At 45.2% G+C, this 24739-nt stretch overlaps 1 protein-coding gene across 5 annotated transcripts in view; it reads right to left on the bottom strand.

Annotated features, from left to right (window-relative positions):
* PLEKHA1 (pleckstrin homology domain containing A1) overlaps positions 1-24739 on the bottom strand; it is a 749116-nt gene that overhangs the window by 648707 nt on the left and 75670 nt on the right. The gene's annotated exons all lie outside the window — the stretch shown is intronic.

Raw genomic sequence — 24739 nt, 5'->3', positions numbered from 1 at the left:
ACAGCCTGGCATTTTACCCACCCAACGGCTGCCCACAGCCCGATTATCCCTACAGCCATTCCAACCCACTAGCTAGCCTAATCCCTGCCAAAACAAACCCTTGTGCGATCTCCGAGCTCGCCGTGTTGCACAGTACCATCGACCTATGGGCTTTGCGCTTTCCAAACAGCCTTCTGGAAGAGGATGGAATTACAGCTCCTGATGTAATAATGCATTAACCAAGCGTGCCATCATCCACTTGATTTATAAGCAGTACATGTTCCCTGCCATTTTCTCCCGGCACTAAATTCATGTTAAAAGGAAGCTTTGGCAAAGCCAACCGGTTTGGCTCTTTTATAGGAATTAGACAGCACATTGCCAAATACTATCATCAGATGCCCTGGCATCTTCTGGCCAGGTAATACCATTATGAAAGTAGCTGTAAAATGCCAATCCTTGTAACACACAAAAGCCAAAACTGTTGTGTTTTCCATTGCTGGTTTTGTATGCAAAGGCCAAGCATGGGTAAATGCCAATGCCAATCCGAAAAAGAAGCATCTATATTTAAAGTAATATCAGTTAACTCTTACTAAAAAAAAAAACTGCAAAAGCTGCCAGGCAAGCGCTGGCAACAGTTGGCACCTAGATCATTTTGGACTTTATTCCTGCTGGATTCATTTAAAAACAAGCACCAACAAAGCAAATCAGGCTGTCCAGATATTTTATAGTGAACATATTCCCGGTACACTAATTTTTGAGATTATTTTTGGTAGGTTTGTGTAGGAGACGATGTCTGCGAAATCTACTTAAGAGCATGTGCACGGAATGTCTGCGGGCTTGTCAAGTGGACTGAATTTGGTTGCAATTTTCTTAGAAAAAAAACATGTGATTTATGTACTTTATTAAGTTGATTTTATTGATTTTTGCATTATAACCAAACCCATCCTCTCCACCCTCCGACCCACTCCCTCAGGATAACAGTAGAATGTGCAACCATCTTTCCCAGTTACAACAACTCACAGCTCCGAAATGACAGCTTTACAGAAATTCCAAAATGTGCAGGTTATGCGGGCACCATTGCATTTTAAAGTTACTTTGAAGAAAAGAGAACAATAACCCACACTCCTTTTTAAATGCTGCATTCTCCCTGTGACGCATTCCATCGCCAATACTTCCTAAACTTTCTGGAGCCAGTCAATCTCCGTCAGGGGGTTGCTTTTGTGTCCACTTTTGTGCCATCACCAACCATGGCACGATTAAGAACACCATAAAAGCTTTCCACTACGCCTTGGCTGCTAAGAGTATAATCTGGATCCCCAGACCCTTAGCCATTACATTTCACCCATTCCTTTCTTATCCAGATCCCCAGACCCTTAGCCATTACCTTTCACCCCTTCCTTTCTTATCCAGATCCCCCAGACCCTTAGCCATTACCTGTCACCCATTCCTTTCTTATCCAGATCCCCCAGACCCTTAGCCATTACCGACCAGAAAGAGGATATTCCCAGCCATTCCCATGAAATGTGGGCCCAGTTCCCCACGCCCCCCTCCCTTTACAACCCCCCACTCCAACTTTCGGGTGATAAGTGTGCCTAGTGTGTGATGCCATTGCATCACTATCTTATACCATACTTCTGTATTGTATCGATTGTGTCATCTCGGGTATGTGTCTCATGTGTATTTCCAATGCTCTCGTGGGATCTCGGTATCTAATGTCTTGTCCCACTTCTTCATACAAGGCCAAACTTGGTGTGCCATGGAATCCAAAACAGCTCGTAGATCATGGACACCAGATTCTTTGACCCAGAATGTGTGGCGATAAACTTCTCGAATGGGGTCAGCTCTCTAGTAGCGGCTACTTTAAACAGCTGTATCGGAAAACCAAGGTCTCATCTGAAAGAAGCATCTCACTCTATCCCCTTCTTTTACTACCAATTGATGCTTGCAAGTGTCAAATGGCATTATCTCCACCGCCTGCATCATATTCCTTATTTTCAAACAGCCTACCCTCTCCCATTCCACCATGGCGCAAAGGTGCCGATCTCCATCCAGGGGGAAAATTTAGGATTACTGAATAGCGGGATGAAATGGGCGGGGGGGGGGGGAGGGGAGTTGGAGAACAGTGCTCCCCTTTCGTTAATAGCCCGTCCCCTATGTCTAGCACCACTGAAATAATATGTTTATCTGGCCTGTCTAACCAGAGGACGTCGTCCAGAGGCGTTCCCACAACTGCTATCTAGTTTCGCCCAAGGTTTCAACCAGTGTTTAGAGAAGCATTCTCCGATTACCTTCAACTGTGCTGCCTCACAGTACTTCACAAAGCTTGGCAATCCAAGGCCGCCTCCGTCTCTGGGCGCAGTCAACATCCAAATCACTAATCTCGGGTGTTTATTCTGCCAGACGAAGGCAGAGATAATTTTATTCACAGACCTGAAAAAAAGACTTGGGGAGATGGATGGGTTTCGGTAAGAGTCACCGACACAGATCCAATGCCGCCCTTAGACCAGTGGGGCAGGGGGCATGCTGTTGAAGACAGCCCCTCTGGAACTGTTGAAGGGTCAGATTAAGTATCTCAGACTTGTGCATATTGATCTTCAGACCTGCTACCCATTCAAAGCACCCCAGCTCCCAAATTAGGGCATCTATTGACGTCTCGGTTGTGTCAATGTCATCAGCATATTGCCCGAAAAAATTGCCACCATCTTATGATCCTCCCCGACTCCAAAACGCAGTCTCTTTGTTATCAGTTAACCGAGAGAAGGGCTCTAGATACAGCGCAAAATGTAGCAGGGACAGGGGGCATCCGTTTTGTTCCTCGCAGTATTGGAATGCACCTGAAGTCGTGACCGTTTATTGATTACATTATTGAAGGGGGATCTATAGTTTGCTCAAACCATTGACAAGAAACCCAAACGAAAGACCAGCATATGTTATAGGGTATGGAAGAGATGTGTCCATTTGACACGGCTGAACGCCTTTTTGCGGTCGAGGGAGATCATGATAGCCGGCATCCGTTTCAGCAAAACTTGTTCCATCAAATGGCAAACCCACCTAACATTGTCAAACTTGACAACCTGTGATTAATCCAGATTGATCAGGGTCAATCAACTTCAGGAGTAGTGGGGGGAGAACCCTTTGGCGAGAATGATAGTGAAAATGTTTGCATCCATATTTATTAAAGCGATGGCTCTATACGACCCACAATTAGTCTGTTATCGGGTTTCTGAAAGACAACTACTTCGCTTTCTCCATAGTCCGTTACCCTTTCCAAACCCCTGAACGAATTGAAATGTTTCATGAGTCTCGGTACCTATGTGGACTTATATTTCCTATAGAACAGAGCTGGAAAGTAGTCGCGGGGCGGGCCTTTATTCAGCTCAAGGGCCTTAATTGCCACCTCTACTTCTTTCTCTTAGATTTCCAGTTCCAACTCATCCCTTTCCAAGGAAGTTGGCTTCAGAGCCGCTTCAAGTGCATGTACTCTACTATTTCCCTGTCATCTTGTGTGGGAGAAGTATATAGCATCTTGTAAATGTTAGCGTAGGTTTTGATTATAGAGAGTCATTGCTGGTAATTACCTCCACCATCTACTTGAGAATAGTCTGGGTAGCAGATCGTGCTTTAAACTGCCTCGCAAGCCTCCTGTCCGCTTTGTTGGCATGGATATAGAACCTCTGCTTTGAAGTAAGGAGGGACATTTCTGCTTTTCACCTGCGCAGCAAATTTAGTTGTTCTTAGAGATGTTTTTTTGCAGGGCCTTCATTCATCTACAAGGGCAAGCATGACCTCACTCAGTTGAGATTCTAGATCTTTCTACAGCTGCCCACATTGTTTCTCCCACGGGGCTTCAGCGTCATCAATTCTCCCTAATCACTACTTTAAATGTCCCAGATTGTTTCCCGACTTACTTCCGAGATAGGGCAATATATTTTGTCCCCAATTGTCTCGTCTATCACTTGGACCATTAGGGTACTTCCATCGTCATAGACCCCGTGCGCTCCTAAGTGCATTTACCATGGCCAATAAAGGGGCATGATCTAACAGAGAAATGGATCCTAGTGTTATATCCTGCACTTCTATCAATCTAGCCAAAGGCAAAATGTACTCAATTCTTGACATTGACCAGTGCACATGGGAAGAGTAAGTACACCCTCTTTCTTCCCATTTGTACACCACACATCTCTAAGGGACAATATCTCGAACCTGGTCAGTAGGGTTCTAAATGGAGTCGGCAATCCTTGTTGCACCATCAAACTCCTGTCTATTTGAGGGACCCAGGCTAAGTTAAAATCCCTGGTTAATATAATTTCCCTTTCAGTGCAAGTTTCCAGCTTGGCAGCCACCACTAATCAAAACCCCTCTAGAGATCAGTTTGGTAGTATAGAGTGGCCAGTGTAAATGTTGCTGCCTATTATCACTCTGTAGAAGAGGAAGCAGCCGTCAAGGTCGGCTTGGGAATGTGTAATTTGCACATTTACAGGGTTCAAATTGAGGGGACCTATTTAGCTCCGGCTTCTATCATAGTAGAGCCTGGTTGGCATGAAACAACTACCAGGATCTACTGTTAGCTCCTAGGGCCAACTGGTGACGAACAAACATAAATGTGACATTAACTTTAAGAATTACAACACATCTAATGCACATTCAAACACAATGGTTTATCCAGAAGGGACAGAAAGTTAAAGGAGCATTTCTGGTAGCTCCGGATTCCCCTGTGGTAGCTCCTGCCTGCAGGGTGATGCCTAACACAGGAGCTGGGTTTAGCTCCTGCTCATTGAATCAATTTCAAACCCTGGATTTATTTTAAAAGGAATAAGGACTCCTGCAGTCTTGTCTTGCGCATTGGCCAGATACACTTGCGAGTATTGATGGAGTCGTACACTAGACCAGTCTTTTCCTTATGCGAGTTTCCTGGAAGAAAAACGAACATCTACCCTTTTGATTCTTAAGTATGCTTCAAGCTTTCTCCTTTTGATAGGGGTGTTCATCCCGCTTATATGTTAGAAGGTTGATGTATATGGGAATGTCTGGTGCCCTCGCATAGAGCTTTCCTTTCTATGGTTGTGCCCACTTTGTCTCCCCACCTCACCCCTCAAAACCTCTTGCTCGCTCTCCCCACCACTCCCCGTCTCCATGGTCTCCTATAGCTTGTACTATCAACACCCCCTCCTCCCTCCCAAACAAACTCCTCTCCGGGTTTGAATCAATGATCACCGAAGAATCTAGGCCTCCGGCAGTGATCAGACAATCCAACCTAAGAATAAAAAACTGGGGTTCTCTAAAGCCTCCATTTGGATTAGAGTAGGGCATTCAGGTTCCGATTGGCTCCTCTCAAGCCCCTTTATTGTGAAGCCTACACGTCTGCTAGTTGGGTGTTGCTCAAGCCCCTTTATTGTGAAGCCTACACGTCTGCTAGTTGGGTGTTGCTCAAGCCCCTTTATTGTGAAGCCTAAACGTCTGCTAGTTGGGTGTTGCTCAATAGTCCATAGCGGGTTGTCATGGGTTACTACAGAAGTAATTATGGTGGGTCCCGACGCTTTTGCACCCTTCCCAGTATGCAGTGGTGAAACGCTTTACCCGGCTGTTGTTCCCGTCGATCACCACTCACTGTCACGGTTTAGACCTCTGGGACGTTTCGGTCCCCTGCCGCAATATTGTCTTGGGCACTCTTGACCATTCCCAAGGAAGTCGACTTTTCAGAGGAGGGTGTCAGAGTGTTCTAGGCTCTTCCTCGGCATCAGCCCACTTGTAATATTGCCCTACCCTCCTCGCAAGTGGTTATATAATACGGTCTATCATACACAGTGAAAATCATGCCAAAGTGAAAGGTCCATTTGCATCGGTTTCTGATTCAGAGCACGTATTTACAGTCCCATGGATCTTCATTTCTGTAGTCGACATGATGGTGATAGTTCTGATACCTGGCCACCATCAGTGTGGTTTCTTTCTGTTCATACGACATTGCCACCAATACGTCTCTAGTCCGTGTGCCGAGCTCCGATCTCTTAGGACTCGCCCTATGAATTCCATCTATTCCGACGTCCTTCGTCCCAAAACAGTGCTGCACAGTTTCCTTCAGGTCCTGATCTTGCACATTCTCCTGTAAACCTTTGATTCACATGTTTGATCTTCTCAATCGGTTTTCCAGATCTTCAACCTGGAGTACGAGGTTTTGGGTGGTTCTGGTCATGTATTCCAGGAGTTTGCCGTTCTGCTTCATGTTGTCGCTTGCCCCCATGTTAGGGTATGCTCCTTTTGTCCCCATAGGTTCACAATGTCCTTAATTTCTTTCAGGTCTTCAACTCCTCTTTCAGTGAGGCGATTCTGATCTGCAATGAGATCATGTTTTCTTGGAGGTCTCGTAGGCATATGACAAGGACTTTGTTACTGAGTGCCATTTGTTCTGTGCGTGGCAGGGAGGTCTTCTGCTAAATGCTCTTCCAGGTGCAGGCTTGTTCTCGTGTTTGCATCCAGCAGCGCTCCAATTCCCCTTCACCATGGACATCTGGGACATGATGCTCTTTAATTCTAGAAACATTGCTGTGGACGTTTCCACCCCTGGCGGTTCTATTTCACTTTCTCCTCTTGACTGCACCATAGCTTGTTCGAGCAGTCCCACATGCAGGTAAATCGTTATTTTCCTGGCCCTCAGGTCCATTGCTATTCCTCTCGCACGTAGCCGCTTCTCCATGGTGTTACAGGACGGCCTGGGCGCCGCTGCTCCACTAAGCGTTACCCCCGCACTTAAGCTCTGCCGCTCGCCGCAGCATCTCCTTGCCTCTGTCGGCCCACCTGCAGCCGCTGATCCCTTCGACAACCCTGATCTTGGGAGAGCTTTGACACCCAGTGGGGCCTGGCCACAGCCTCCTACTTCAGGAGGTTTCTGCGGCGGCTGCTCTCACTGTAGCACCAGGGCTAGATCTTGACAGTGCTTCGCAGTTTTTTTCTGCGAATGCTCCTTTTACGGCCAACGCTCCAAGTCTACAAGGTTTCCCCATGGCCTGGAGCCGTCATTCCCTCACTACACACCCGGCTAGTACTTTTAAGTGACCGGTCAGAAAAAGTTATTCTTATTTTTATTTATTGAAGGTTGGGGGGAAATGGCATACCTAGGAAACAAACCTATTTCCCAAAAGACTAGGAGCACACCATCAGTATGTAATAACTCGTAAGGTTTTTGAAATAGATCGTGGGGTGCAAGGAAGATGAACCAACCCCGACAATAGGTGTGATCAACAATGAAGAACCAGCCGATGTCCACACTCTTGCGGAACCCTCCCGTCCCTTGCAAACCCAAGGTTTGTTGGAAAAACGGCCAATAACTTTGCCGTTTACTGTAAAATAATATGACTCAATGTTCTTTAAAAAAAATTTACTTTACTCTTATTTTGCATCAGTTTTCATATAGATAATATTACTTCATATCACATATCTAGTTGTGTGTTCCTTTAGCACAAGTTAAATGCACAATTTAAAAAAAGAAAAATGAGTTTTCCATTCATGTATCTTCAGAATCTAAAAAACACATTAGATGGTCCAGTCAAGGCCAAATTAATCCTGCACAATTTTTCTAATTGACGGATTCATGGTAACTGTAGTTTCCCAATTTCTTGCACTTCTACTCTACGCGTTTCAGGAAAACATTCTCTTCTTCAGAAGCTGCTAATTCAATGTGATCCCAATTCTTTTCTGGATCATGCGGTGTTAATCAGGAGTGTTAATCAAATATTCATAATTTTCTTGTGTTTGAACTTCTTGGAGTGAATCCGTTTACTCCTGTCAATAGCGGCCAAAGATCCCTCTGTTTGTTGGCAAAGAGTGGCTTAGTCTGTTGCTGTGGCTCTTCCACCATCACATCCCTTAGGTTTACTTCCAGTTTCTTCCTAGTGCTGGGCGGAATATCAGGGCTTCATCCTCGTGTGGCTAATGTGCTCCACTAGCCCATGCGGTAGGATCTGCGTTCTAGGTACATCTTATACGTGTGCTGAATGCAGAACATTGTTGGAGTGATTTTTTTTTTTTTTTACAGTAAACAGCAAAGTTATTGGTGGTTTCTCAACAAAGATTGGGCGTGCAAGGGACGGGACGTTTCCACAAGAGTGTGGACATCTGCTGCTTCTTCATAGCTAGGAAACAATACAGGAGACAATGCATCCCAGGAGAAGTACAAATGAGCAGGAGGTTGTAGAGGGGGGCAGGTAATGGGACGCAGAACTGCAGAACACTCGGACACATAGTAGGAAACGGGCAGCACTAGGAATGCCATATAGCTGTGACAAATCAACTTCCGGGTCACCAGTGGTCCAGGGATGCATATCAGTTTCTAAACCATCAATCAGCCCCACACCTCTACTCACCCAAAGGGATCCAAACAGAATGGAAACCGAAGTAAATTATAAAACTTGTGCAATTTTGCTAACTTGAAAGGAACGGCAGGTTGTGGATCGCTGGTTAGTTGCAACGCAGCGAATATACAGTTATTACCGAATGATAAAAAGGGACTATCCAGTCAAGGTTGCATACAAATATCTACTTCATTATTATTACAAAAGACAGTTCTAGCACACTACAAAACCCACCCTGTAAAGAAGCACAGAGGACAGAGTTTCAAGACGGAAAGGGGGTGCACTCTGGATAATGACAGGAGCGTAAACAATAAATTAATCAATCTTAATAATCAAGGATACTTGGTCTAAGCACAAAGGTAGCAAGTGGTTGCAAAATGTCACTAGGGGCCTTTGGAAAAGGACCAGTGGGACAACCCCACACTGTACCTTGTGCTCGTAGAAGTTCTTGGTACTCGACAGGATCGAGTCGGTTCCAGGGCACTTTGCAGCACCTGTGCAGCGTTCCAGACAGGAGACAGCAGTGCGTATCGGGCAACAGGAAGTTTGGCGAGGGAGGATGGGCGGACAGCTGCAGGCTGGCCTACACGGCGGCTCACAAATCGTCTCAGTGCTAGTTGGCGACCCTGAAGCACTGGTCGAGGCGTCACGGACAGTGTGAGTGACTGCAGCATGACAACAGTCAACGGTGCAGTCGGTTGCAGTTCAAGGGGCTCGACAATGTCCTTAAAAAGGGGATGCTGGCCGGTGCACTCCTAGCTTCTTCGCTGGGCTTGTGTCGTCCTTTAAGGCGGTTGGCCCAAAGCCGAGGAGTGTTGCAGGCAACAGCCTTGGCCTTCTTGTGGTTCAGAGACTCTCTGGCACTTCCCACCTAGGAAGCTTGCTCACAGAGCCTAGCAGGGCACACCGTGTGCTGGCTGGGTACTGGTTCTGAAGCTGCTAAAGGGTCCTCTGGATTCCGTATCTCCCTCTGTTCCCTGGGAGATGTTTAGGAGAGATATTTTGCTTCCCTCTTGGAAATCCTGGCATTCTTTCAATGGCGGAAGCTGTAAGGCAGACTGTACCTTCTACCAGGGTACAAAATGAGTCTTCCTTGCAAAGTCTTCAGATGATCTGCAAAAGATGGGCTCAGCCAAATGGGCCCTAGTGATGGAGCAGGCTACGCCTATCTAAATGAACCAATCCTGGGTCCCCACCAACAATCTTCTGTTATGCACGAGGTCAAAACCAGAGTGCTTTGCAACAGGAAAAGTAAAGGGGTGACATGTATTACTAAGTCCCACCCATCTTCCTGTTGGTTGTGGATCAAAGAGCATCTCTGGTTAATTGAGCTCTCTGTGGTCCCCGATCAAAGCGCAGGTCTCCCATGAAGTTAAAATGAGAACAGACTGTGCATCAAATCACATACTCATACCTTCCTGAATGGGGTCCCCCTGCAGTGAGGACCACTATAAACAGTTGTCCAAGACATGACATTCACGATGCATATCAAAAGAGTGTTGGGCCTCCGGTCATTTGTCAGTCCTGTGACCAGGTCTCCCACAGGCCTGCTTCAATTAACTCTTATCAGTATGTGCTGCCACCAGCGGGCGAACAGATCCATGGAGCCTTTGATATTTAATTAATTAGGCTGACCATGGCAGGAGGAAGGTGTTGTTGTCCTCCTCCTCCTCTTGCTGCTTTCGTGTACGCCTGGCTGTCACATTCCAAATGAACATGACAGGAGGACTGCGCCTGTAGGCTGGGTCCACCCAGAGTACACGGGACTATGTGTTTGTTATGCGGTGAGCATTGGAAAATGTGGGCATATTAGCCTCACACATTTTCTGAGGTTGATATCCCATCAATGAATTTATTTTAAAAAATGTTTTAAAAAAATGTAAAAGTCCAGGTCAGGAAGGAAGATCGTCCGTCTGTCCGTCCGTCCATCCGTCCATCCGTCCATCCGTCCATCCGTCCAGTGCCTGCACAAAGATACCAAGGGTATCATGGAGCCTTTGTATGAGGATGAGATTGAATAGGATGAGGACAGCTGGAGAGTTGGAATACAGACATGCTAGCAGTTCTTCATGGGATTCAGAAGAGCAGTTTCCGTGCCTCTGGATGCTCGAAATCCAGACTGATGGTCATGGAGACCACAAACAAGTTCATGTGTGAAGAGAGTTGAGGAAAGGCCAGCTTCTCCAGCAGTTTCTCCGGGAACGGGGCAATGGAGATCGGCCGTAGTTGGCTGGACAGTTAGGGCCTGCTGAAGTTTTTTCCATGAAGAGGAGCACAAGAGAGTGCTTGAGGGAGGAGGGGAAGATCCGGTGGCAAAACAGTGGTTGCAGAAATCAGCAAGTGCAGGGGCAAGAGAGCCAATGTGTTCCTTGAAGGTTCTGGAGGAGCAAGGGGAAACCTGTTTGAAAGAGACCTTCATGGAGCGGACAACTCCGGTAACTTATTCAGGTGCGACAGGGGCGGAGGAGGAGGAGGGGGTGAGGGGCCAAGGGAGCGAGTGGTGGGTTGGGAGGGTGAGAAACAAGGGTGAAGATGTCCTGAGTTTTGGTGGCGAAGTGTGTGGCAGTGCGTTGCAGAGGGCCTGGGAAGGAAGAGAGGAGGATGAGACTGCAGACGGGTTGGGTAGTTCCTTGCAGACCTTGAAAAGTTCTGCCGTGATGTTAGATGCACCAAACACAGCATATAAAACCCTACATTCACCTAAACAGCCATGTGGCATTATTGAATTAAAGAGACTCATGTTAAAGGTCATTGCCTTACGCAAGTGCTCTCATATCTGGTCACATAGTCCTCTGTTAACTGTGGTCTGCCTACCATGGAGGTGCAGGCAGTCTATTCACCAATGGGGCCAGTGCACTGTGGAGGTGCAGGCAGCCTGGCTGTTCGCCGATGGGGCCTGAGGTGCAGGCAGCCTGGCTGTTCGCTGTTGGAGCCAGTGCACTCTGGAGGTGCAGGCAGACTATGTGCATTCTTTCACGCATTATTCAAGTTGGATACTGGCAAGGAGTAAATATATCACTTGGACATTTCAACTCTTAGAGAAATGGTAAAGCACACTTTTACCTTGAAAAGGCATCAAGGCACTAGAAGGAATGAAGGGCCTCACGCACCAAAAGCAGGGGCATTATTGCGGAAACCGTGGAACGATAACGTTCCTGGCTTGTGCCGTAACTCAGTGGAATTGCACATTAGCCGTGGGTCAACTGGTAGGCATTCCAAAACTGGGCGTCCAGAAAAGAGACGTGGTGTTTTAGGCAGGAAGTGGGTCAAAATGGCCACAGGGATGAACATGCCCATGGGCAGTCAACGGATAGGCAAATAACCAAACACCTACAAGCTGTGTGTCCATGCTCAAATGCCATTTCTCCTCATCTGTACGCCAATGCAAGTTTCCCAACAAACTGTACAGACGCAGGTAATAGCGACGTTAAATGTAAAGGTATTTGTACCGCGCACTGTCATCAACGGAGTTGGTCCCCCAAGCGCTCTGGCGGATCTGCACGCGAGAAGGCGTGATGTGTTATAGGGTGAAGAGCAAGTAGGATAGTGAGAGGAGTGGGATTCTGTTGGCAGCTTCATCTCGGTATACACTGTGTGCTGAGCTTTTGGTGCGAGTATCGGAGTAATGTCAGTCCTCGTGTGCTGTTGGTGCGGTTTATGTGTTGTTGCAGTGTGGTAAAGTGAATGTGGCTTGCGGTGCGAGAGGTGGTTGTGTTAGTTTTGTGAGTGAGTTAAGTATGCAGAAAATGTGAGCTTTTTTTTGGTTAGTGGGTTATATGCTATGCAGCTAATCTTCACAGTGTGGCTGAATGCCTAGCTTTCGGGAGCCCTGCATGGTGAGAAAACCAGAACAGATTTGCGAGTCCCATAAAGTGGGAGAGAGGCCCAAGCCCAATTCAGTAATACCATATTCCACTGGATTTGAGGAACATTTGAGTAGTTCAGTGCAATCCTAAAACACGGCTAGATTAGTGGGAGATATAGGCCTGCGCCTGACAGAAATTTAGCTTTTTCTTTAATCAACGCACTTGTACTATTCTAAGGAACTCTGTATAGTGGGGTTGGGGTGTCTGACAGTCAAATGCTGCCCCCCCCCCCCAACGCAAACAAAGCCGCCTGTACTACATTGAAGTCACAGTACAGCACCGCCTAATGCAAACAAAGCTGCCTGTACTACATTGAAGTCACAGTACAGCGCCCCCTAATGCAAACAAAGCCGCCTGTACTACATTGAAGTCACAGTACAGCGCCCCCCCTAACGCAAACAAAGTCACCTGTACTACATTGAAGTCACAGTACAGCGCCCTCCAAAGCACCTGTACTACAGTGAACTCACAGTACAGCGTGAAGTCACAGTACAGCGCCCCCCTAACGCAAACAAAGCCACCTCTACTACACTGAAGTCACAATACAGCACCCCCCTACTACATTGAAGTCACAGTACAGGCTACTACACAAGACCCAGCATGTAGGCGAGTTCCCAGATATTTAAATCAAGTGTTGTGAACTGTTATATATGTCTATGTTCCTATGTATTCCGTTCCACCCAGAACGGAGAATGTTTGTCTCCTCGTTCCACTACGGAACGCAGTAGCCATTCCCTCCCTGACTGCCGCTGCCTCCGGGGGCCGTAAAATAAAGCTCCCACTTACTTATTCTGGTGTCGCAGTTGATTACAATTGGCGACGAGCTTACTCTCCCCCTTGACACCCCGGCCCCCAGAGCTCCACTGCCGGTACTCCAGCCTTCGTCCGGCAACGGCCCGGCGGCTTCCCCCCCACTCTTGCCACCGCCTCCACCGCCCCCCCAGCCTTGCCATCTGTGGGGAAGGGGCCGTCCGACAGGCCACCCGGCAGGCACCAGTTCAACATGAAAGAGGTACTATTTCATATTTACTGTATCATAAATCAACGTGTGCTGCCAGCGTTGTAGTGCATTTTTTGAGCACTATCCAACGGCCGTTCGAGGAAAGGACCTCGTAACGTGCCCTGCGTGCGGCCATTTTGTCTGGGCCAGCCTTCGTTCTTCGATCACAGCTGTAACCCATCAGCTGTCCACAGCGCCCCGCAGGTCGCAGGGGGCAGAGAACAAAATAACTCTGCAACATATCAGCTGATATCTCTGGACAAAAAAAAAATATATTTTTTTTGAAAAAGCACATAGCTGTTCTCAGCGACCACAACAAGGCCACAGTGCACACGTCACTATCAGCCTGCCCAGGAATTTGGTCCTAGAGCACAAACACACCAAACAACAACGGAGAAGGTTACCAGCCGCTCAGCCACTCAGTGATGCCAAGACCTAAACCTTCAGTGACCTTAGCACACATCACATCACAGCCTCCCCAACTTTTATCCACTAGCCTCATCATCCTCAACCATGCAGAACGTACCGCACCCCACAAAATTTCTTCCTTGCCCCGGAACCCCAACCTGCCCCTGGGAGCAATGGCTGGACAGCTTCCAAATATACCTCAGGGCCATTGGCGGAAGTAAATTTAGCGACGACCTTAAGGAAGCGACCCTTCTGAACTGCTTAGGAACAGAGGGCCTCAGGATATTCAGGGCGCTCCCAGAGCCGGACAGCACAAGTGGAGATGGCACCCGGAAGTTCGACACTGCATTAACAAAGCTCACCAAGCATTTCGGCAGCAAGATAAACGTAGTACTAGAAAGATATAAATTCTTTTCTCGGAAGCAAACGAAAGGTGAGCCTGTCGACGCATATTTAGCCTCCCTCAGAGTCTCATGTCCACGTGCGAATTCACAGGTGTCAGTGACGAGTACTTGAGAGACCAGCTTGTCCTCAATGTAGCAGACCCTTGCATACAGCAAAAACTATGGCAAACAAAGAATCCCTCGCTGGACCAAGCCACTGAGATAGTGAGGAGCATGGAATTCGGGGACCGTTGTATGAAAGAGAGGCAGGTTCTGAAGGAGGGCGCTGGAGTGGACGTGAAGTATGTGGAAGGCAGTTCCGACTACGACCAAGATGGGGCATTAGTAGCGGCTGTAAAAAATGCCCCCCAAAGTACCAGGAGAAGTTCTAGAAGGGGGAGAACATCAGCTTACGATAATCAAAACCCCACGAGTTGTCAGAAGTGCGGATGGTATAAACGCCATGTTGCTGGGAGGATGTGCCCGGCCAATAATGTTGAGTGCTACAAGTGTGGCCAGTTAGGCCACTTTGCTAAACTCTACCGAAACACCCGTGAGAGACCACGTGGACCTGGCAACATCAGCAGACGACCCATCAACAGATATGGGTCAGTTGGGTCAGTAAAAACAGTGGACTATGAGCAAATGTCAGACAGTATGCTATCCGTCAATCAGACGCACCCACAGGTACAGATTCTCACAGCCACTTCCTTCCAAGAGACGAATGGTCCATGGGTTAACATGTACGTCAATGACATACCCTTGAGAGTGATGGTAGACACTGGATCCCCATATACCATGGTGGATCTTGAAACCTTTGTAAAGGTACTTTCTGGCAAAAATCCATGATTTACGGAGCTCTTCAGTAAGAGCCACTGGGTATGGGAAAACACCCATTGACATCATGGGATACGCCTGGGTCAAGCTCAAATTTCGGGACAGACAAACATACTGCAAGTTGTTCGTAGCCAAGAACAGGTCCTCCGTAGTAGGATGTAGGATGGGAAGAACAGGTGGCCCTCCAAGTGAGACTTTCATCCCGGAGAAGATATCCCCATACTGAGTGTGCTCAAAAACGATACCGACATCAAAGCTAACTTGGCTGAACAATTTCCCAAAGTGTTCTGCGATAAGATCGGATTGCTCAAGGGCCTCCAGCACAGAATAATATTGAAAAGAGGTGCTGTTCCTGTGGTCCATCGAGTGCATGGTGTGCCCTTTGGGACCAAGGCGGCACTGAAGGACGAACTCGCACGCCTATGCAATGAGAACATTATACAACCCATAGAGAGTTCTGAATGGCTTGCCCCCATCGTCCTTGTAAAGAAACCTGACAATTCCATACGCATGTGCGTTGACCTAAGGGATCTAAACAAAAACATATGGGTCGATAAGACATCCACTTCCCAATATAACAGAACTTCTTTCAACCATGGAACCGGCAAGTTTTTTTTAGCACTTTAGATCTCTCCTCGGCATACCACCAAATTGCCTTAGATGACAATTCGAACGCCCTCACTTCCTTTGTCACACCCTTGGGAGCTTACATGTTCAACAGAATGTCGTTCGGGCTTGCTTCGGCCGCGGCAGTATTCCAAAGACTCATGTCACATCTCTTTGGAGGTCTTGATGGAGTACGATGCTTCCAAGACGATATTCTTATATCAGCCAGAACCGAGGAAGATCACGATGCCAAACTGATGGGCGTGTTGCGGATAATCCAAAGAAGTGGACTCACCCTCAAATTAGAGAAATGCAACATAAAGTGCAATCAAGTCTCCTATCTTGGCCACTCCATCGATGCCAGAGGCATCCGTCCCAAGGAAAAACTACTGGACACAATATTGAGTTTGGCTGAACCCACCAACAAAGACCAGTTGAAAGGTTTTTTAGGAATGACGGAGTACTACTCCAAATTCGTGAGTAACTATGCCAATAAGACAGAAAACATGAGGAAACTCATGAAGAAAAGTAGCAGATTTCAATGGTCCATAGATTGCAAAAACGAGTTCGAGAGCCTCAAGTCTGACATCAATCAAGCTCCAGCTTTAAGCATGTTTGATTACAAGGCTAGGACAATAGTGTCAGTGGATGCCAGTAAGATCGGCCTTGGTGCAGTACTAGAACAACAGAAGGGCAACATCGTGACCATCACATTTGCTTCGAGAGTGCTCAGGGATGCTGAGTTGAATTATTCCACCATTGAGAGAGAAGCCTTGGCTGTCAAGTAGGCCCTACAACACTTCAGAAATCTAATTTGGGGTCTGCCCATTCTCTTAAAGACTGATCACAAACCCTTGTCAACATCCTACAATCCAAAACGCCACACCTAATATCCCCTAGAATAAGACGCTGGTTCCTGGATGTGATGCAATATAATCTTCAGGTTCTCTACAATCCGGGCTCACTAAACCAAGTAGCAGATTGTCTCTCCAGACTAACCACCATTCAAGACAAACTAGACACTGAAAATGAAGTTCAAGAAGAAGACATCATAGCCACCATCTATTCTACTATTCCCTCCGATGAGTGGACACGCATCACCAAAGTTGACACGGAGCAGCAAGAAATCAGAAGAGCCGTGATGAACGACTGGGAAGATGTCGGACAAGACTTGGCAAATTTCACTCCATTCAAAAATGAAATATCCATTAACGACAATCATATCTTGAAAGGTAGCAGAATAATTCCAGCTGTGGCACTCAGAAAAAAACTACTTGAACTAGCCCATGAAGGACACCTAGGAAGGAGTCTGACAAAGAACAGGATAAGGAGCAACTACTGGTGGCCCAACATGTGGAAAGAGGCGGAAGAAACAGTAAAAACTGCAGTGCCTGCGCTTCCAGCGACAAATCGAAAATCTTAAGAAAAACACCACTTCAGCCGGCAGAGACCCCCAAACACGTATGGTCAAAGCTAGCCATAGACATCATGGGCCCTTTTGAAAATCTGGAAGCAGAAAAAATATTCATTATCATGATCGTGGACTACACTTCCAAATGGACCGAATGGGGTGTGGTAGAAACCAGCGCAACCACGAAAAAAGTCTGACTTTCTAACAGAAATATTCAACAGGGAAGGTGACCCCAGAGACAGTGTCAGACAACGGGTCCCAGTTCACCTCGTTGGAATTCCGTGAATTCCTTGCAAAGAAATCCATCAACCACATCACTCTACCACCCAATGTCCAACGGATTGGTGGAAAGAATGAACAGACTAATAAAAAGTGTCATCCAACTAGCCACAGCCAATGGTATGCCATGGAGAGAAACCCTCAAGGAGGCCCTGCTCGCATATAGAACAACGCCGCATTCTACCACCAACTCAGAACCCTTCACCTTGATGCGAGGAAGAATAGCAACCAACCAACTGAGACCAGCATGGATTTTCTTAGATACTGGCGAAGCAAGAATAAACACAGAACGGAAGGTGGACATGGAACAGATCCATAGAAATATAAAAGAGAAACAAAAGAAGTACAAAAATGACTATGACCAGAAGAATGGAACAAGACAATTGACACTACAGGAAGGTGACTGGGTCTGTGTCAGAGAACCCAAGAAGATACTCAAGGGCAAATCGAAATTTAGATCCCCACAAAAAGTCACGCGATGCCACGGAAAGTCCGTCACTTTAGAGGATGGAAAGAGATGGTCCCACGACGATCTTGTGAAAATAACGAATGACAACTACAGACCGAGCACTTCTAAAAACAACCACATCTGTACCAGGTCAAGAGAAGATGTGAAGGGAACAACCACCGACACCTACAGACCCAGTACTTCCACAGACTCACACGTTGGCACAAATTGGCACAGCGAACACCGTCCCAACGATGAGGAATCCTCTGCCAGAAGTCTGTCGAGAAGGAATCGCACCATCATCCGGAATTTCAAGAATGATTTTGTTTATTATTGATCAGCAACTGTTCACCCCGCCCAACCCTGCACCTTTCCCCCCCCTTGCCTCCCCCTCTTCCCCGTTTTTTTTTTCATAGATAAGGAGATGTTATGTATGTCTATGTTCCTATGTATTCTGTTCCACCCAGAACGGAGAATGTTTGTCTCCTCGTTCCACTACGGAACGCAACGGCCATTCCCTCCCTGACTGCCCCTGCCTCCGGGGGCCGTAAAATAAAGCTCCCACTTACTTATTCTGGTGTCGCAGTTTATTACATTATGTATATACTGTAGTATGGATGATAGGACATAGACAGGGATGGGTAGATAGAGTACACAAGAAGGAGAGGACCCACCGGCCATCCACTCACTCCCAGCTCAGGCCCCCAACTGACTCACTCAGAACATTCATACACTGATGCACTCAACGTTCTCCTGGCCGCATCACACATCACATTCTATTGGCAATCACTCCAGGCCAGTGACAATGTACAGAACTATATATAACATAATGTAATAAAGTCTCTTATTAGTCACACGGGACACACAGACCAGCTGTGGAGACTGATGTTGTTCCAGGTATGCTTTATTGACATAGTATATACAGGGTGATGTTTGTGTGTATGAACCTGATATGAAAGGGAGATGTCACGCGTGGATACTTCCGGTATGAAAGGGAGATGTTATGTTGTGGTGTGGTTGAATCTGGTATGAAAGGGAGATGTTATATACAGTACAGCGTGAAGTCACAGTACAGCGCACCCCTAACGCAAACAAAGCCACCTCTACTACATTGAAGTCACAATACAGCACCCCCCCTACTACATTGAAGTCACAGTACAGGCTACTACACAAGACCCAGCATGTAGGCGAGTTCCCCCGATATTTAAATCAAGTGTTGTGAACTGATATTTAGGAATTCGCATCAGTACTAGGAGGGTGCAGAGAACACCAATAATGAAATTGGGCAGTTTCGCAATAGGCTCGAGTGCATGGGAAAACAAATGCAAAAAGCACAGTTTATACGTTCCTGAGTCTTCACGTTCACACGTTAATGAAAGTGCACCAACTTTGGCACGAACATGCGTTTGGATGTGGGAAGAACACTCGGCTGTCAAATTTGGTAAACTTCCATGGAGGAGTCGAGGGGGTGGGGGAGGGGTGCTAACAGGGTCAGGGTGCACAGAAATGAAGGCGCTAGCTTGGATTCTGAAGAATGCAGAGTCTACGTGCATTTCACTGGAAATGTGCAGTGGTGACCTTGGAACTGTTGTGCCTTGCATCGTGTAAGCACTGGGAAGTTGTGGCAGCGCTGGTCGGATAGTGTACACTTGTGGCACAATCAGCTGCTGGCAAAGGAGAGGCACCGATTGCCCCGATAGTTTGCACATGATGGCTGCCGAGTTTCAAGATGGCGGGCGGGTCTCCTGAAAGGGAAATGCAATGGTGCCTTCTGTTGATGGACTATTTAATACAAGGATATTCCTTTGAATAAATGCACACCTAGCGAGAGTACCTGACCAAGCTCAGATTCGATGTTCTTGACATTATAATAATAATCAAAAATGTAAAGTTCGTCCAGAGCACCTGGGCCCGATAACCTATCGAATGCAATTCTTAAATCAAATCCGGAGGCTTGGGCCTCCCTACTGGATATAATATTCTGAAAGATAATGACTACAACTAAAATCCCTCCATCATGGCAAGAAGCAATATTGATTCCAATTTTTAAGAAAGGAGACCGGTCCAATCCAGAGAATTACCATCCCATCACACTTCTAGACGCTCTGGGAAAAATCTTAACTAGAATAGTAATCTGTGATCTTACAAAATGGCTTTCTGAAAACCAACTGTTAGACATACATCAATTGGGGTTTGTTTGCATTGGCACTGCACTAGACCTATTAATGCTTTCAGCATTAAAACACCAAGCAATCCAAACAAAACAACCGGTCTTCCTTGCTCTAATGGAACAGGACTTTGACCCCGACCCTCGACAGACCCTATGGACTAAGCTTTTTAACTCCAATTGCCCCTCTTACATCAGTTTTACTCCAGCACCCTGTGAAAGTAAAACGTACGTCAGATGGCCTCTTATCAAATGCTATAGAAAGAAATACTGAATTAAAAGGCTGCCCATTTGCGTTGATTCTTTTAAAACTTTTTTATTAATGATATTAATCTTTGTTTTAGCTTGGTGTGTTCATTTCCACCCCCCCACCCCCAAGATTAGGAAGCTCGGAAACCTATCTTTTATACGGAGCTGATTTGGTGGTTTTAGACAGAACCCCCATCGGATTACAACGGAAACTCCCAGCCTTCTCTGTATGCTCAAGCAAACAATCTTGTGATTAATACAAGAAAATCCAATATATTTGTTTCCCCATCATCGTCCCATGAAAGTGGGCTTTACATTTAATTGGTCACTCGATAAAAACGCACGTGCCCATTTATACCAGTATAAATGTCTTGGAGTGAATATTACCTCACACCCCTCGGACCAACCTTATAAAAGTGAACTTAATGCAAGCTACTCAAAGCAAAGCCCTGCAGAAGCAATATGGGAAGTTCTCAATACTATATTTCATATGCAGAAAGTAATCCCAATTATTACTTATGGTAGCCAAACGAAAGCATTCACTAAATCTGTAAAATGGGGCATTGTGGAAGGTATATACTGGAAAGCAATACTACCAGTCCCTCTAAACACACCAATTTCACAAATTAGATTAGAGCTTGGCCTAACCTCGCTCTCGGCATCAGTTTCTTGGTCAATGCTATCCACATATAGGAAATGTCTGCTTTCTACAACCTTTTCGCGCAATTTATTTACAGTACTTAAAACCATTTTGGAAGCTCCTAAATCGGGCCCTCTACAATCCTGGAAGGAAGCTTGTCTGCAAATACTTGGTTGGTGCCTTTACAATTAAGTTTCTAAATGTTCTGCCACTTTACCTTACTAAATTTCCTGATCAGATCTATGCCTACTTCTTCCTACGGCTACGTCTTAACCTGCTATTAACCAAAGCCAAATTAGCAAGTTACAGTAAAGACACCAACCTAAGCAATACCTGCAGATTTTGCAAACTACAAGATAGCATCAAAACCACAGAACACCTCTTAAATGAATGCGTTATCCTCAGGTATCAGAGTAAACGATATTTGCATAAACACTTCCGACATTTGACGACAGTAACAAAAGAGCAACTATGGGCAGCAATATTTAATGCTACTAATATCTCAATGGAGAGTCCAATTTTTTGCTGAGCTAAATTTATCTAATACGTACTAATCTAAACCCCTGGTTATACATTAAAAAAACAGAACAGGTCCAATTCTTTTATATTATATATTTTTTTTTATTTTTTTATTATTTTATTCAATTTTTTTTTCTTTAATGAAATCTGTTTTCTGTACATTGTGATATCTGTGTTTATTGAAATCTGTTGTTTTTTTGTATATATTTCTCTTTGTAAAGGTTTGAATTTTTTTTTTTTAAATAACCGATTTTTGCTGTTGATATATTCTCAGATCTCTTTTTAAGTTCCAAGTCTAACAATCAGTGCTCTTATATTGATTTTATGAATGTAATTGAGACAATTTTAATTTTCTAGAATGACACGAGTAATTTTTTAAACATATTTTTCCTTTTACCTAGATTTTTCCTAAAAAGAATAGATTTTATAATGTGTAATTGTTGATCTGAGCGAACTACTCCAAGTATGTTTATCCAATGTCGGTCTTAAATTGTTATTACTAATGAAACTCTTATGTTATTTAATAATATATTGGCTTCAACTGTAAAACTGATTTTAAATATGCTTAACTACTAAAAAAAAATCACGCTCTAAACGAATGATTATAATGTTATAATTGAAAAAGTTAATCAACTAAAACAATTCCTAATAAAAAAAATAAAAGCAATTCTTGGGGTGAAAGCAGGGTCACCAGTTTGGGTCTTGGGTGACTATGAACATGCTTGTGAATTGAAGTTTTGATGAAGAACTAGTGGGAGGAGGTCCCAAGATGCTGTGGTGAGGGATGCCACAGGGTTCTACTTGGGTGAAGGATGCCAACCAAGAGCACCATCTTTATTAAAGGATTTTTTTTCACAAGATCGCGCAACTCAACAAGCATTGGCAGCCAAGTCACCGCCGACATTCACTAACATTGCAAACATGTGCCGGCGGCGGGTTAACATTATTTCAGCAACACATTAACAAATGCAAACAAAACAGCTTTCAGCTCTCCTGAAATGTACAACGAAAATGGCTTACCAGAAACAAAATAGCTTACTTGTGCAAACAAACACACACTACACATCCAATCACATCACTAACACAATCAGGTGCGCCTTACATCAAAAACAGTAGACCAATCCCCACCAACATGAGTCACTAGATGTTGTAATGGTTTATTGAGAAGCCACCCTCAACACGGGGAGTTCCTTCCCTCCCCACTCACGTGGTTATGCAACAAACTGTTTAACAGATTCTTTTTTTAGCCCCATCCCAGACACATATCATGCCCTTTGGATCCCTCTCCCCAGACCCAACAATGAGCAAAGAACCAGGCCGCTTTACAGGAAATATATTGGTATTTATTTAAATTTAAAGTAATAGAAATTAGCACAAAAATGTCAACACAACTTTATCCGTGGCACAACACAATCAACTTCTCTCATCAAAAATACATCACACAAGTGAGTTAAAAAGAACACCATCACAATTCTTACTTTCTGCACATTTCACTTCACAAAATAATTACATTGATCAATAACAAAGGCACTTATGCAAGGTTGTGCAATTTTGATTTTCCTGCAGGCTTAAAAGGGTAGCAGTAGGATTTCAAGATTGGTAAAAATACATATGGCGATCATAATATCGCCCACACTGTTGGTTTAAAATAAACGCGGGGTGATTTATTGCTTTGTTTTTCAGAACCCCTCTTTCTTTGGTCAAGGTTGGGAAGTCAGACAGAAAAATTGGAATGCTTTGGGGAATTTTGGATTTAAGACCCACATTACTGAAAGGCCTGTGTTGGGGGGTCAGCTGGACAACAAGGATTGCCCAATTAATGTATAGGCTATAGGGAAGTGAGCTTTGTTAATTTCGATTTTTAACAAAATTCACCCCATAGTGTTCTGCCAAATTAATATTTTTGGTTACATAGTCTAAGGATCTCCACAGTTTTTCCCCCACCCACTATAAAGGGAAATGATTCAAGGCAAGCAGACTCCCCCCCCCCCCCACCTTTTGGTTTTCCAATGCTCAGTTCTACTTCCATACCAAGCCTCTGTTTAAGGTTCAGGAAAATTAGCTGCATCTGAGGACACTCTGCAAAGATGCAGCAGGGGACTGGTCACTCCACTCTCAAAGATGGCCTCCCGCTCTCCCCCACAGGACCCGATCAGCTTTCAGGCCTTCCTAGAAATGGACAGCTCCACACAGATGCACTCTCAGCAATCTCCTCTGGCGTCTCCTTGCAGCTATCAGATGGTAAGTTTCAGCAGACTTCTTGATGGTCTGTCTCTTCTCTCAGTCATCCTGTCTTTCTCCTTTTTCTGTCTGTGTGTCCCCCGTCCTAGTGCAGTCCCCCGTATATAGCAGCGATGACACCACCAATTTTACAATCAGTACCCTGCAATAATCCCTGCCACTAGGATTGGACAGTTACCCTTCTCTATTTATGTTCAGCTAATCATGGGGAATTAGCTAGGCCGACCACCAAATCTGTATCATGTAGCACGGCCATGTTGCACCATTCTGCCGTTTCCATAAAAAGCACAACAGTTATGAATATGTAAATTATTAAGCGTATCCCCAATTTTATTTTCCACCCGCTCACCAACTCTCACATTTGGAACATGTTGAGATCAGCCAGAAACCTCGTTTAACTGGCCCTTACAGTTCCCAGTCACAGGAAGATTAATTTTATATACCCAAAACCGCCTAGAAATTACATTTAAAAAATGGTACATAGCTGAAATCCATTCACCTTACGATGGCTGGGAAAATGGCCTAAATGATAATAGTAATTTTAAATAAATTGTGAATCTTCATATGGGACAAACGTTCCAGCTACCGGCCATTTGTTTCCACTGGGTCAGCCTGTGCCTCCAGTTTTTTTTCTTTTCAATCTCCTTTGCGTTGGAAGCTTGCTCTTTGAAGTGAGTGCCCCCTTTTTCACACATATTAGTCATGCTCCAGCCAAGGGTAACTTTTGCTTTCAGAGTCAGCAGGTCTGCAGAACACTGAATTGCAACGCCTTTAGCAGGACATTTTTATTGCAGTTGGTCATTAGACGGGAGATGTGATAGCCAGGCTGGCAGTGGGAGTTTCTTGTGAAGTTGTCCACAGCCAGCAAAAGGGTCTGCCTTGGGCTGACATTTTTTTCATGAAGACAAAGTGGCTCTTCAAATGTCACTGGAGTTTTGTGGGTGAAACATAATATACATTGCTCTTTGTAAAGTCACACATGTTTTGTTTTCCTGCTATTTTTCTTTGAGTAGTGATTTTTTTTCACTTATTTTTTCAAACCGTTTTTATTTGCACACACATTTGCATGCCGTTTTTGTTTTCAAGGTTTAAAAATCATGTTTTCCCATCTAACAGGGATCTTTGATTCCTCCGTTTGTAAATTAAAATGCTGCTTGTCCATTGGTAATGACAGGTAGGCCCCTTGCCACATGGCTCTATAACTTTACTTGGAAAACAAAAACAAATGGGTCGTTTTTGTTTCAGTGTTTAAAATCTTGCTATTTATGTGAAAGGGACTTTTGTTTGGGGCCTTTAAATGCACTCCACAATGTACATTTTCAAAGATATTCTAAACCAAAACAAAATTACAGTACCTTGTT

Source organism: Ambystoma mexicanum, chromosome 8, assembly GCF_040938575.1.
Source record: "Ambystoma mexicanum isolate Mex_15411 chromosome 8, UKY_AmexF1_1, whole genome shotgun sequence".
NCBI lineage: Eukaryota > Metazoa > Chordata > Amphibia > Caudata > Ambystomatidae > Ambystoma > Ambystoma mexicanum.
Note: the sequence above shows the minus strand (reverse complement) of the source record. Positions and strands in the feature narration are given on the sequence as shown.